Source organism: Equus caballus, chromosome 21, assembly GCF_041296265.1.
Source record: "Equus caballus isolate H_3958 breed thoroughbred chromosome 21, TB-T2T, whole genome shotgun sequence".
In the NCBI taxonomy this organism is placed as follows: Eukaryota; Metazoa; Chordata; class Mammalia; order Perissodactyla; family Equidae; genus Equus; species Equus caballus.
The window spans coordinates 41,073,442-41,085,811 of NC_091704.1; the positions used below are offsets into that span (position 1 = coordinate 41,073,442).

The 12,370-nt window shown below is 40.8% G+C and overlaps 1 long non-coding RNA gene and 1 pseudogene across 1 annotated transcript in view; one reads left to right on the top strand and one right to left on the bottom strand.

Annotated features, from left to right (window-relative positions):
* The window catches only part of LOC138919710 (uncharacterized), a 28,822-nt gene extending 17,079 nt beyond the window's left edge, over window positions 1-11,743 (top strand). The window contains exon 2 of the long non-coding RNA XR_011430128.1: window positions 8,803-11,743. This is a non-coding gene — a long non-coding RNA (uncharacterized lncRNA). The remainder of the gene's footprint in view (window positions 1-8,802) is intronic.
* On the bottom strand, window positions 345-1,981 carry LOC100066591 (probable inactive 1-aminocyclopropane-1-carboxylate synthase-like protein 2 pseudogene; annotated as a pseudogene).
* Window positions 11,744-12,370: the final 627 nt, after the last annotated feature.

Genomic DNA, 12,370 nt, shown 5'->3' on the forward strand with positions numbered 1-12,370 from the left:
AAAAAGGGACAAAAAATCACCTAGCTGCCAAAAGTGATTACGAAAAATGTGAACTAGAAATAGAACAGGCCTGGAATTTAAGAGAATATGGAATTTACTGGATATCAAATACAAAAATAAACTCAACTAAATAGTGACCCAGAGAGCTCCCTTATTCCTTTAGGCTTCCCCACACCAAGCCCCATAAAAACATTCACACGTACACAATGGCTAGCAAAGACTAAAAAGATGCACAGCTTCCAAAAATGACAGATGCTCAGCTTACGGAGGTGGATGACTGGGTCAGATGAGCCCATTCCTAGAGGAGTCCACTGTTTGTTCAGTCATAGCACCAGTTCACTACCTCAGCCTTCTGGGCCAGAGGCCGATATCAGGCCCTCCCTGAGTAGGTGATGGGCTGGAGTCACTGTTGAGAGGCAGACAGTATACTCCCTCTGCATATCCTCCAGTTTCTTCACCATCAAATCCTGCTTCTCCTCCACTAGCACCTGATAGACCTGGGCATGGTGTGTTTTAGCCGGAGGGGCTTATCTACAAAGATGGGTGGTGGAACCAGCCAGGCTCCTTACATTTATAGGTCTTACCATGAGACAGCACCAGCTTGTTGTCCAGGAATCAGCAATGGGAAAGCAGCTCCTTCTCAAATGTGCATGAGTCCAGGTACTTTTTCAAGTTAATCCAGACACTGAGGCCAGAGACACGATTGAGAAAGGGGATCTCCAAAGCTTCGACTTGTTAATGATGTACCTGTGAGCTGCCTGCAGCTGGGAGCGATTAGTGGTCAGATGCACTTCGTCAATCCATTCTCTGTCCAGGAACAGCAACACAGTTCAAGCTGGGTGATGCCAGACATTCTGCGGAGGTGGCCAAAGGAGCTCACGGCAGAGACCATCGCCTTATTGTGGGTATACAGAGTGCCAAAGCAGAAGCTAGAGATGCAAAATCCTTACTGGTACACCAGATCACGTGGGTCCTGTTGGGGTCAGTAAACTTTCAGCTCAGAACTCTGTGGAATACGACAGATTCATCCAACATAGATAACACATACCTCTCATCTATAATCACATGTAGGTTATACCTCTTGGCAAATTCCAGGTATTCCTTCAATGAGTCTTGGAAGTAGATGTCACCCGGAGGATTCTGAGAGTGAATTAGCCTGAGGTCCCCTACCTTTTTCCCCTTAAGCCCAGCCTTCGGCAGGGCTTGCTTCAACTTGCCCACAGCAAGCTGGAAAGCACAGATGTTCGGATCAGTGATCTCACTGTCCAGGTAGACAAGAATCAGCTCAACTTTCGCATGCAGGAGGGATCTAACGACAAAGCCACCATGAAAGGGGATGGGAATCAGGAAGGCCTCACCTGGATCACACAGAACCATGGCCAGCACAGAGAAGACAGAGCAGCGGCCATTTAGAACAACCGAGTTTTCTGGATCGAGATAAGCAGGAGCCTTGCAGCAAGAGGTCAGGAACTGAGACGCTTCTTCCTGCAGGAACAGTTGCCCTCTCTAATCGGGATCTTACAGTGGGATCTCCTCAATGCGGTTCATGTCACTCTGACTCAACCGGAAGTCACCAGATCAATGCAGAGCGTATTCTCACTGGAACCAAGGTTAATGAAGCCAAGGTGTTCTTGTCCTCGTGGTATTTGCCTCCTTGGTAGGTAATGTAGTCCTGAAAGCTGGAGTGGTGTAAGGGAGAGATATCAATCCCATGATTGGACAGGTCACAGCTGACAAATGCAGCTTCAAAATCACTCAGTTGGTGAACAAGCTGCCTAGGCTGCCTGCATGACTGAGCCCACTGCCCACCACTGACATCACCCTTAGAGTCTAGGGAAGGACAAGATAGTTGGATCCCCAGGCCACCTGTGGTCCCAGACTGTAGCAGATTGACCATCTGGCACATTAGGTGGTCCAAGAGGGCTTCCTGCTCTTGAGTGGCCTGGTTCTGACTCTCCTCTTCCAGCACCAGGTCATGCATCCATAGAGGATGCACTCCTCTATGATCTGCTGCAAGTGCAGCATCATCTCCATCAGCTGGATATGAATGCTCTGGTTTCTGAGGCCCTGGTGCCTCATCCAGACTTAGGGCATGCAGACGGTATCTGATCAGTGAATCATACTCTGGGTATTTGTATTGGCATCAGCAGGCTGGCTGGAAATTTTGACTCTGTTTCCGTTCGTCTCTCTCCGATCTGAAATCCTATGTCCAATGAAATCATACTTGACCATCAGGACTCGGAGACCTTCCACCACCCCGCTCCTCTCACTAAGCTTGCTTATTCATTTTTTTATTATAGTTATCCTAGTGAGTGTGAAGTGGTATCTCATTGTAGTTTGTTTGTTTGTTTTCAGGTTCTTTTGAGGAAGATTATCCCTGAGCTAACATCCACCCCATCTTCCTCTACTTTATATGTGGGACCCCTGCCACAGCATGGCTTGACAAGTGGTGCATAGGTCCTCACCAGGGGTCTGAACTGGTGAACCCTGGGCCACCAAAGAGGAACATGAAAATTTAACCGCTGCACCACTGGGCCGGCCCCTCATTGTAGTTTTGATTGGTATTTCCCTACTGACTAATGACGTTGAGCATCTTTTCATGCATCCAGCAGCCATTTGCATGTCTTCTTAGGATAAAGGTCTATTCAAATTCTTTGCCTACTTTTTAGTTGGGCTTTTTGTCCTTATGTTACTGAATTGTCAGAGTTCTTTATACATTCTAGATACAAATCTCTTATTAGACATACGATTTGCAAATATCTTCTTGCATTCTTCTTTCATTTTCTTGATGATGTCACTTGAGGTACAAAAATTTTTAATTTTGATGAAGTCCAATTTATCTATTTTTTTCTTTTATCTCTTGTGCTTTCGGTGTGATATCAAAGAAACTATTGTCTAACTCAAGATCACTAAGGTTTACTCCTATGTTATCTTCTAAGAATATTCTAGATGTAGCTCTTAAGTCTGTGATTCATTTTGAGTTCATTTTTGTGTATAGTATGAGGTGGAGGTCCAATTTCATTCTTTTGCATGTGGATATTCCGTTATCCTAGTGCCATTTGTTTAAAAAGACTATCCTTTCTCCCATTGAATTGTCTTAGCAACTTTGTTGAAAATAAATTTGCCGTTAATGTAAGAGTTTGTTTCTGGACTTTGAATTCTATTACATTGATCTGTATGTCTGTCCTTATACCAGTACCACACTGTCTTGATTACTGTAGCTTTGTAATAAGTTTTAAAACCAGAAGTATGAGTCCTTCAACTTTGTTCTTGTTTTTCAAGATTGTTTTTGCCGTTCTCAGTCCATATCCATGGAGAACACATCCTCCCAGCTTGCATGGTTCCAGACTGGAATGTCTTTTTTTAGCGCTTCCTCAAATACCAGATCATTCATCCCCATTGTTTGGAAACATGTTGCATGCCTACTCAAATTATCACTGACGGTAATCAGCAGCGAGCACACACAGCAGCTGGAAACCGAGGACAGGATGGAAAACAGGGGCTATTAAGAAAAAATGACAGATTTAAGTCACCAGAAAGTCTTTGAATAAGATGTTATGGGAACAAAGTCACAGTGGAAAATTAGATCATAAATCTTATTTCCTAAAACAGTTCCCTTGCGTTTTTCTTTTCCTCGCATGGACGGGGTAGATTGTGTTGACTAAATTAGTTCATTTTCTCAGATTCCTTCAAAATGAAAGAAAGCTGTGCTATTTCTCATGTTCTTATTGCAGACCCTGTCTTGTGGACTTTTGTGGCTAGTGTTCACGAGATTTTTCATACCCATTAGAGATTAAGAACTTCATGCTTTAATTATGCTCAAAGGAAAAAAAATTATAATTGGGTGATGCACCTATATTCAGAGAGTTACAGTAAAGTTACCCATATATGAGGATTTTTGAGATCATATGTCCATGTGTCAACTCTTTATGTAGTGACATCAGACCCTGTCAGCTGGCCAGAGAAAGGTATTGCTCTCATTTTACAGAAGCAGAAACTGAAGTTCCAAGAGATACATTGACTTGCTTAGATAGTCGAGCGTGGCAGAGATAGAGCCAGTATCAAAGCGCAGTTCGTCAGCCTCTGTGAGACTGTTATGGGTGGAATTTTATCCTCCAAAAGGATGTGTTAAAATCCTAACCCCTGGTACCTGTGATTGTGACCTTACTTAGAAATAGGGTCTTTGTAGATGTGATCAACTTAAGTTGAGACTATTAGAGTGAGCCCGGATCAAATATGACTGAGGTCATTATGCAAAGAGGAATGCCATGTGGCAACAGAGGCAAAGATTGGAGTGAGGCAGCTGCAAGCCAAAGAATGCCAGGAGTTGATGGCAATCTCCAGAACCTAGGAAGAGACAAGGAAAGATTCTCCCCAGTAAGTTTCAGAGGGAGCATGGCCCAGCCAACAGCTTGATTTTAGACATCTAGCCTCTAGAACTGTGAGGCACAAATTTCCGTTGTTTGATACTGGTCAGTTTGTGGTGCTTTGTTACGGCATACCTAGGAAATTAATACAGACACTATGCATCCCTTAGCACAACACTTTATAACAAGAACTTAGCCTTCTCAGAGCACCAAATGGTGCTTCACAATTTAAAAACCATTCCCAGCTATTCGCACTCAGTTCCACTGCATTAGGACAAATTCAGTCTGGGATAGTGACCGACATACAAATATCCTTCCCCTGCTTGAATACTGTCCATGAAGAAAGGCTTCTTACATCATGATTCAGAGAACTCCCTCTCTGGCACAACTGTGGCTGTTCAAAGTTTCTTCCTCATGAAGCAACTTGCCTTCCTCTCACATCCATCCATTAATACTAGGTTTGTCTTTTTGAGGGCACTCAGGATGAGTCTAATTCCTCTCTCACGTGACAGGCTTTTAAACATTTAAAATCAGACAGATAACCCCCACACCCTCTTTATCCTAAAAATTTCAACTGTTCCTCATAGATTATGCTTCAAAAACCTTTCACCATCTCTACTGGACAGACATCAGTGAATCAGTGTCCCTGCAAGTCTAGCATCAAGAACTGAGGCCAAAGTCCCCATGCCAACTCCTCAGAATAGATGAAAGCAGGGCCAGCTCTTCTGCAGTCATGGATACTTCTGCAACAGAAGAATACTACTATTATAGCCCAAATTGCCATTCAATGAGGTAAATCTTGACAAATGGAAGAACCCTTTATTCTGATTAGAATCTTGATAGATTTGGGGCAGAACAAATTTTGGAGCCCACCAATTTTTCCGCGGGAAGATAGAGAGCTCCCAAAAAGTTTAGAGGTATGTGATGGCAAAACAAGTATGTAAGTATCTACTCCATAGAATAAGAGCCCAAAGTGTTGCAGCAAGTTACAAACATGGGCCAAATAAAACAACATCAAATTGAATGCAAATAAATAAGAAACCCAGCACCTCGGATTTTAAAATATATACTTGCTATGGACTGAATTGTGCCCCCTCAAATTTGTATGTTGAAGCCCTATCGCCTCACCGCTCCCCCCCCCCCACTATGGTTATATTTGGAGACAGGGCTTTTAGAAGATAACTAAGGTTAAATGAAGTCTTAAGGACAGAATCCTAATAGGATAAGATTGATGGCCTTATAAAAAGAGGAAAAGAGTGCCCCCTCTCTCTATTTCTGTCTCTCTAGCTGTCTCTCTCCTCCCATGTGCACACACTTAGGAAAGGCCATGTGATAATACAGCAAGAAGGTGGCCATCTGTAAAGCAGGAAGAGAGATCTCACCAGGAACCAAATCAGCCAGCACCTTGGTCTTGGAATTGCCAGCCTCTAGAACTGTGAGAAGTAAATTTCTGTTGTTTAAGCCACCTAGACTATGATGTTTTGTTATGGCAGCGTGATCTGACTAACACAATACCAATACAGGATGAAGAAACAAGATAAACAGCAAAGGGTGACAAAGACTCAAGAGCTTCTCCTCAAAAACTCTATATGAATTGCAAATTTTTTCAAGCTATTCCAAAAGGTAGTGTGGCCAAAGGCGGCCTTACACAGGTGTAACCCAAATGTCAGCTGGGCCCTATCTCTTCGTTAGATTTAGATGAGCTTGCATTGAACTGCTGATTTTTAAGCTGCTTACATCTAAATGCTTCCCTGGATTTTTCTGCATTCCTAAAACTCATGAGCTCATATTCTCATAACCCCTCAGCCTCCCAGCTCCTACATCCACACTTCGGTCTCTGCTTTGCCTTGAGACAACCAACCATCTCTAGCCATTAATGCCACATCTCAAAGGTCATAGGTACAGCAAACTTCATGGATGTGCAACCAGTACAGTCCTACAGGGTCCCGCACTCAGAAGGACCTGAGTTTTGTGCCCTGTAGTAGCCATCTTGAAATTCTTAATTGTTCTATCCTTGAATCTGTATTTCTTAAGTGAAGTCTGATGGGACAATGGAGCATGCACCTTCTAAACAGCTCAGCAGAAGCTCCCAGAGGAATTGAGCTCCTGTAGCTACAATGCTAACCAATTTGACTTCTTTTTTTAAAATAATTTTTATTTAATTAACTTTTGAGGTAACATTGGTTTATAAAATTATATAAATTTCAGATGTACATCATTATATTTCAGCTTCTGTGTAGACTACATCATGTTCACTAACCAAAGTCTAATTGCCATCCATCATTATGCCCAGGTGCCCTTTTACCCCTTTCGTCCTCCCCCGACCTTCTCCTCTGGTATTCACCAATCTATTCTCTGTGGTTATGTGTTTGTCTGTTGTTTTGTCTTCCACATATGAGTGAAATCGTATGGTATTTGGTTTTATCTGTCTGACATTTCGCTTAGCATAATGCTCTCAAGGTCCATCCATGTTGTCACAATGACAAGATTTCATGTTTTTTATGGCTGAATAGTATCCCACTCGTATATTTACGGCATCCTCTTTATCTGTTCATCCTCTTGATGGGCACGTAGGTTGTTTCCAAGTCTAGGCTGTTGTGAATAATGCTGCAATGAACATAGGGGTGCAAAGATCTTTTCAAATTAGTGGTTCATGTCCTTTGGATAAACACCCAGAAGTGGAATAGCTGCATCATATGGTAATTCTATTTTTAATTTTTTGAGAAATCTAGAAGAAAACAGAGGCTACACTCGTTGACATCAGTCTCAGCAGTATCTTTTTAAACATCATGTCCCCTCAGGCAAGGGAAACAAAAGAAAAAATAAACAAGTGGGACTACATCAAACTAAAAGGCTTCTGCACAGCAAAGGAAACCATCAACAAAGCAAAAAGACAAACCTAACAATTGGGAGAATATATCTGCAAATCATATATCTGATGAGGGATTAATATCCAAAATTTATAAAGAACTCATACAACTCAACAACAAAAAAACACATAACTCAATTATAAAATAGGCAGAGGATCTGAACAGACATTTTTCCAAAGAAGATATACAGATGGTCAGCAGGCACATGATAACCAATTCGGTAAATTACACCTATCTTTCCTTTCCCTCATGTTACAATCCCTCAGTCCCCATTTCTGTTACCTAGTCACTTCCTAAATAAGTTGCCTACACACAAGCTCCTGTTTCAAGCTTTGTTTTCCAAGGAAGGGGAAACCAAGGCTAAGGCAGCTGTGACACCAGACGCTAGGACTTAGTGTCCCTAGAATACGGACCCTCAGGAAGTAATAATAAAGTGAGGCCACTTGTGTGACTTTCCTGAGTTCCTGTCCACCTACCCTTTCAAATAGTTAATATGAATCATATATTTATTGATATATATTCAACAACATTACAGAACGTGTTCTATTTATGCCGTGTTAAAATGTGTAGATGGCAACATAATTGATGATCTTACAAGCTTGTCAAATGTACGTCTAATGCTCGCATAACTATAAACTGTGACCCTAACGTTTAAGACCAATTATCATGATAAGATACTAAGAAAAAGGGAAAGAAAGAAAAATTGTATTTTTATGAAAAGTCAGGGGCCAGCCCCATGGCCCAGTGTTTAAGTTCACATGCTCTGCTTCAGTGGTCCTGGGTTTTGCCAGTTCCAATCCTGGGCGCGGACATGGCACCGCTCATCAGGCCATGCTGAGGCGGCATCCCACATGCCACAACTAGAAGGACCCACAACTAAAAATACACAGCTATGTACTGGGGGAACTTTGGGGAGAAAAAGGAAAAATAAAATCTTTAAAAAAAAGTCAAATTTAAGAAATTTGTGAATAAGACAAAAAACGGACTAAAAGGAGATGTGCTCTGAGTGAAAAAGCAGGTTTGTTAGAAGGAAAGAATCAGTAAGTTAAATAAAACATTTATTTGATTATAGAATTAATAGAAGTTAGATAACTTATAGCAATGAAATGGTTTGAGGTTCAAATAGATTCCTTTTAAAATGTTAACTAGTACCAAGGTGACTTCCCCTATGCATCCCACTGCTGCAAGTCCAGAGCAAATAAACTAATTTCCTTCTTCCTGGCTCTTTCTGGTCAAAATAGACAAACAGGGCTTTATAGAGACCAGTACAAACTACAAAACAGAAATGAGTTCCGATTCGCGCAGGCCTTCCTCGAGTTGGACAACTTTGCTTACGTCATTTTTATCAGATTAGATCTGAATTCATCTAACGAATAGGAAACGTTCAGAAATACAGTGCAATGGAAATGATTTTTCAAAATAAGTTTTCTGTGAATGCAAAGCAATATTTGACACTTGTTTTAGTTATTTATTGTTGTTATTCATTATTATGAATCCCCTCAAAGCTTAGTGACTTAAAACAACAGAAACAGTTTATTGAGCTTTCATATCTTCAATTTTGACAGGCATCTGTGCGGAAGGTCCACCTCTGCTCCACGTGGCATCAGCTCAACCGGGGACTACAGCATCACTTCCAAGATGACTCACTCACATGACTGCCAATTCAGTGCTGTGTAGACTGGGAGTTCAGCCTTGCATGCTGATGTCTGGAGCAAGAGTCCCAAGACGAAGATGCCAAAAAATCGCATTTTCTGATTTAGCATTCGAGGACACAAAGTGTCACTACCACTGACAAGCAGCTTCAAGCGGAGGGAGCAAAGATCCCATTCCTCGACGGGAGCAGCGTCAAAGCTGAGTTGCAAGAAGAGCGTATGGACTAGAATGTATTGTTGCAGTCACCACTATCACAAGAGTGAATAAGGGAGAGACTTTCTGAAGGGCTGGTTTCATGTGAAAATCCTTTTGACAATAATATTTGGCACATTATTCTTCTAAAAAAAGTGCAGGCCTAAATATACCAAGAAAATAAAACAAATTACAGTCTCTGAATTCATGGGATTTGCAAAAATCAGAAGAAATCAACTTGAGCAGAAGCTGAAAGGAGCACTAGCACTTACTAATGTGACCTTGCCGAGTTTCTGAACGTCTATAAACCCTAAGTGCCTCATCTCTAGATTGAAATTAATTCCATTGTGACAGTTGGGAGAATAGAATAAAATATTTTATGTAAAGCACAAAACCAGCAAATGCATTTGAATAACATTATTTACCTTCTTCCTTGAGCATTGCGTTTCATTGGCTATTACCACCAACACTTGAGATCCACAATGTGATAAATTAATTAACAAATATGAAAGGTGATCATTTTTAGAATTACATTTCATTGAGAAAATTCTACATACTGGGCTGTGGACTGATGTATGGTAAATTATCTTCATTACCTATTAAGCAAATATTTCATCTTAAAAAAACTCATTGAACAAGTCAAATGCTGTGTGGGTACACTTTAGTCATGGCTTAAATATTCAGAGACAAGATGTTGCCTACCCAAGAAAAACACAATTAAGAAAGCCTTGGGGAAAAGTAAAATTAAAAACAAAAATAGAAAACAGCCCGCTTTGCTTCCAGCAAAAGCAGGAAATGGGTTGTGTAAAGGAAATCACCAAAATGTGACATGGAAGACACTTAAAGTACCTCTGTCAAATTAGAACCCACTAAATTATTGTGATGTGTATCATAATATATTCATTGAACCTTACAAGCAGTAAAAATAGTCAAAATATTTGTGTATTTTTTACTATTTAATCACAATTAAAGAAATATAAATAATGTTAAACAGAAAAAGATTAAGGAAAGAGCAAGAAGAATGATTAAAGTTTTGAAAAATGGTAGCTAAGAAGGAAAGTTTGACATAAAATTTATGCAATTTGGTTAAAAGGAAAAGATAGCCAAGGACTTATTAATAATTGCTTACAAATATACAAAGAATATCTAAAGAAATTCCTGCCTTTCTTTTACTTACCCCCAAAGTGTTAATAAAGGGGCTTAATTAGTGACAAAGGTTTAAGTGCAATGGTTTTTAAGCACCCGAGACAAGCTACAGAATCAGGTTTACAACCAGTTTCGATGTTTTCTAGCTATGAATCATGAACTTGACTGATAGTGCCTACCAATACACTTTATTCCAGAAACTAGAATCCTATGGGAAAAAATTTATTACTCTAGGAGAAAATTACTAATGGCCTGATTGTTTAAGTAACAAAATAGATAAAGGGCCATTCTCTTGGCAGTCCCTGTGAGAATTCATTTTGTAGAGGGACACGCATTTGTTAAAAGTCGTTGGTAGTCATGGCTGTGGAGGAGAGAGGGGGATGGTAAGGGACATGGGGGTGTACGAGGTGACAAGGGGCAGGAGGGATTTGTTTGCTGCTTCTGGGAGGAAGGAGAAGATGGGTGGGGTGGGGAGTGTCAGTCATGACACCAACAAGAGACCAAACTATGTGAGCCTGCCCTTGACACACCACATCATCAGTACATTTTTTAAAACTTGATAATGGAATATTATTCAGCCTTCAAAGAGAAGGAAATCTGGGGCCAGCCTGGTCATATAGTGGTTAAGTTCACGTACTCTGCTTTATCGGCATGGGGTTTGCTGGTTCAGATCCTAGGTGTGGACCTGCTCACTGCTCCTCAGGCCATGCTGTGGTGGCATTCCCACTTGCAAAATAGAGGAGGATTGGCATGGTTGTTAGCTCAGGGCCAATCTTCCTCACACACACAAAAATATATAAAACAAATGAACAATAGGGGCCAGTTTGGTGCCACAGTGGTTGAGTTCACTCACTCTGCCTTGGCAGCCTAGAGGTCCATAGGTTCAGATCCTGGGCTCAGACCTACACACCACTCATTGGGCCATGTTGTGGTGGCATCTCACATAGAAGAACTAGAAGGACTTACAACTAGGATATACAACTATGTACTGGGGCTTTGGGGAGAAAAAATAAACAAATGAAAAATAAAAAGAAGGAAATCCTGTCATTTGTGATGATATGGATAAACCTAAAGGGCCTTATGCTAAGTAAAATAAGCCAGACAGGGAAGGCAAATACCCTATGGTATCACCTATGTGTGGAATCTAAGAAGAAAGTCAAGCTCATAGAAACAGGAAGTAGAAAAGTGATCACCAAGGGCTGGGGGTTAGGGAAATAGGGAGAGGCTGGTAAAAACGTGCAACCTTTCAGCTGCATAAGGTCGGAGCGTCTAATGTAAAACTTGCGACTAAGGTTGATAACATCGTTACTGTGTGTAATTGAAATCTGCAAAAAGAGAAGAACTTAGATGTTCACCCTCCCCCAAACAGGTAAATACGGGAGGTGATGGATGTGTTAATTAACTTGATGGGGAGAATGCTTTCATAATGTATATGTATATTAAATCATCACATTGTACAATTTAAATCTTACAATTTTGTCAATTATACTTCAATAAAGCTGGGGGGAAAAGAAACAACTTTACAAAATGCTTGCTTGGATTGGAGTAAACAGATTTCTTATGAAAACGGTTGATGAAAGCTGAGATTTGCATCCAAGGTGCCGTGGGGGCTGATGTACCCAGTGACTCACTGAGGGCTGCGTGGCCGGTGGAGGGAGTGGCTGCCGGGGGTGCAGTCAATAAGGGGAGGAGGGGTTGTCTGTAGAAGATTTAAAGAAGTTAGTAAAACCAACTGAGTGTCTGCTTTGGCTAGGGATTCTAGACAACATGAGAGATACGATACTCCTGGAAAAAACTTTTTTTGTTGTTGGTCTAAGTTCTAAATCTAAACAACTGCCGTTATTACTGTTGAAATTTAATAACGTATAAGCTACAAATTGGCACGTTTTTATTACTTATCTTTTAATAAGCATTGTGTTCTACATGGAAATGAATTTGGAGAAATCCCAGTTAAACCATCAACCCCAACACACGTAGATTTGGTGTCATGCATTCGTTTCAAGACTAAGAACTCAGTTTCTATTTCTTCAATTTTAAAATCACTGTGGTATTTCAAATTTACTTTTCAAAAGAAGGAACAAGTAATATCAGAAGTGATCTCAAACTTTTCCAAACTATATATAGAAATTATGATTTTTTTTG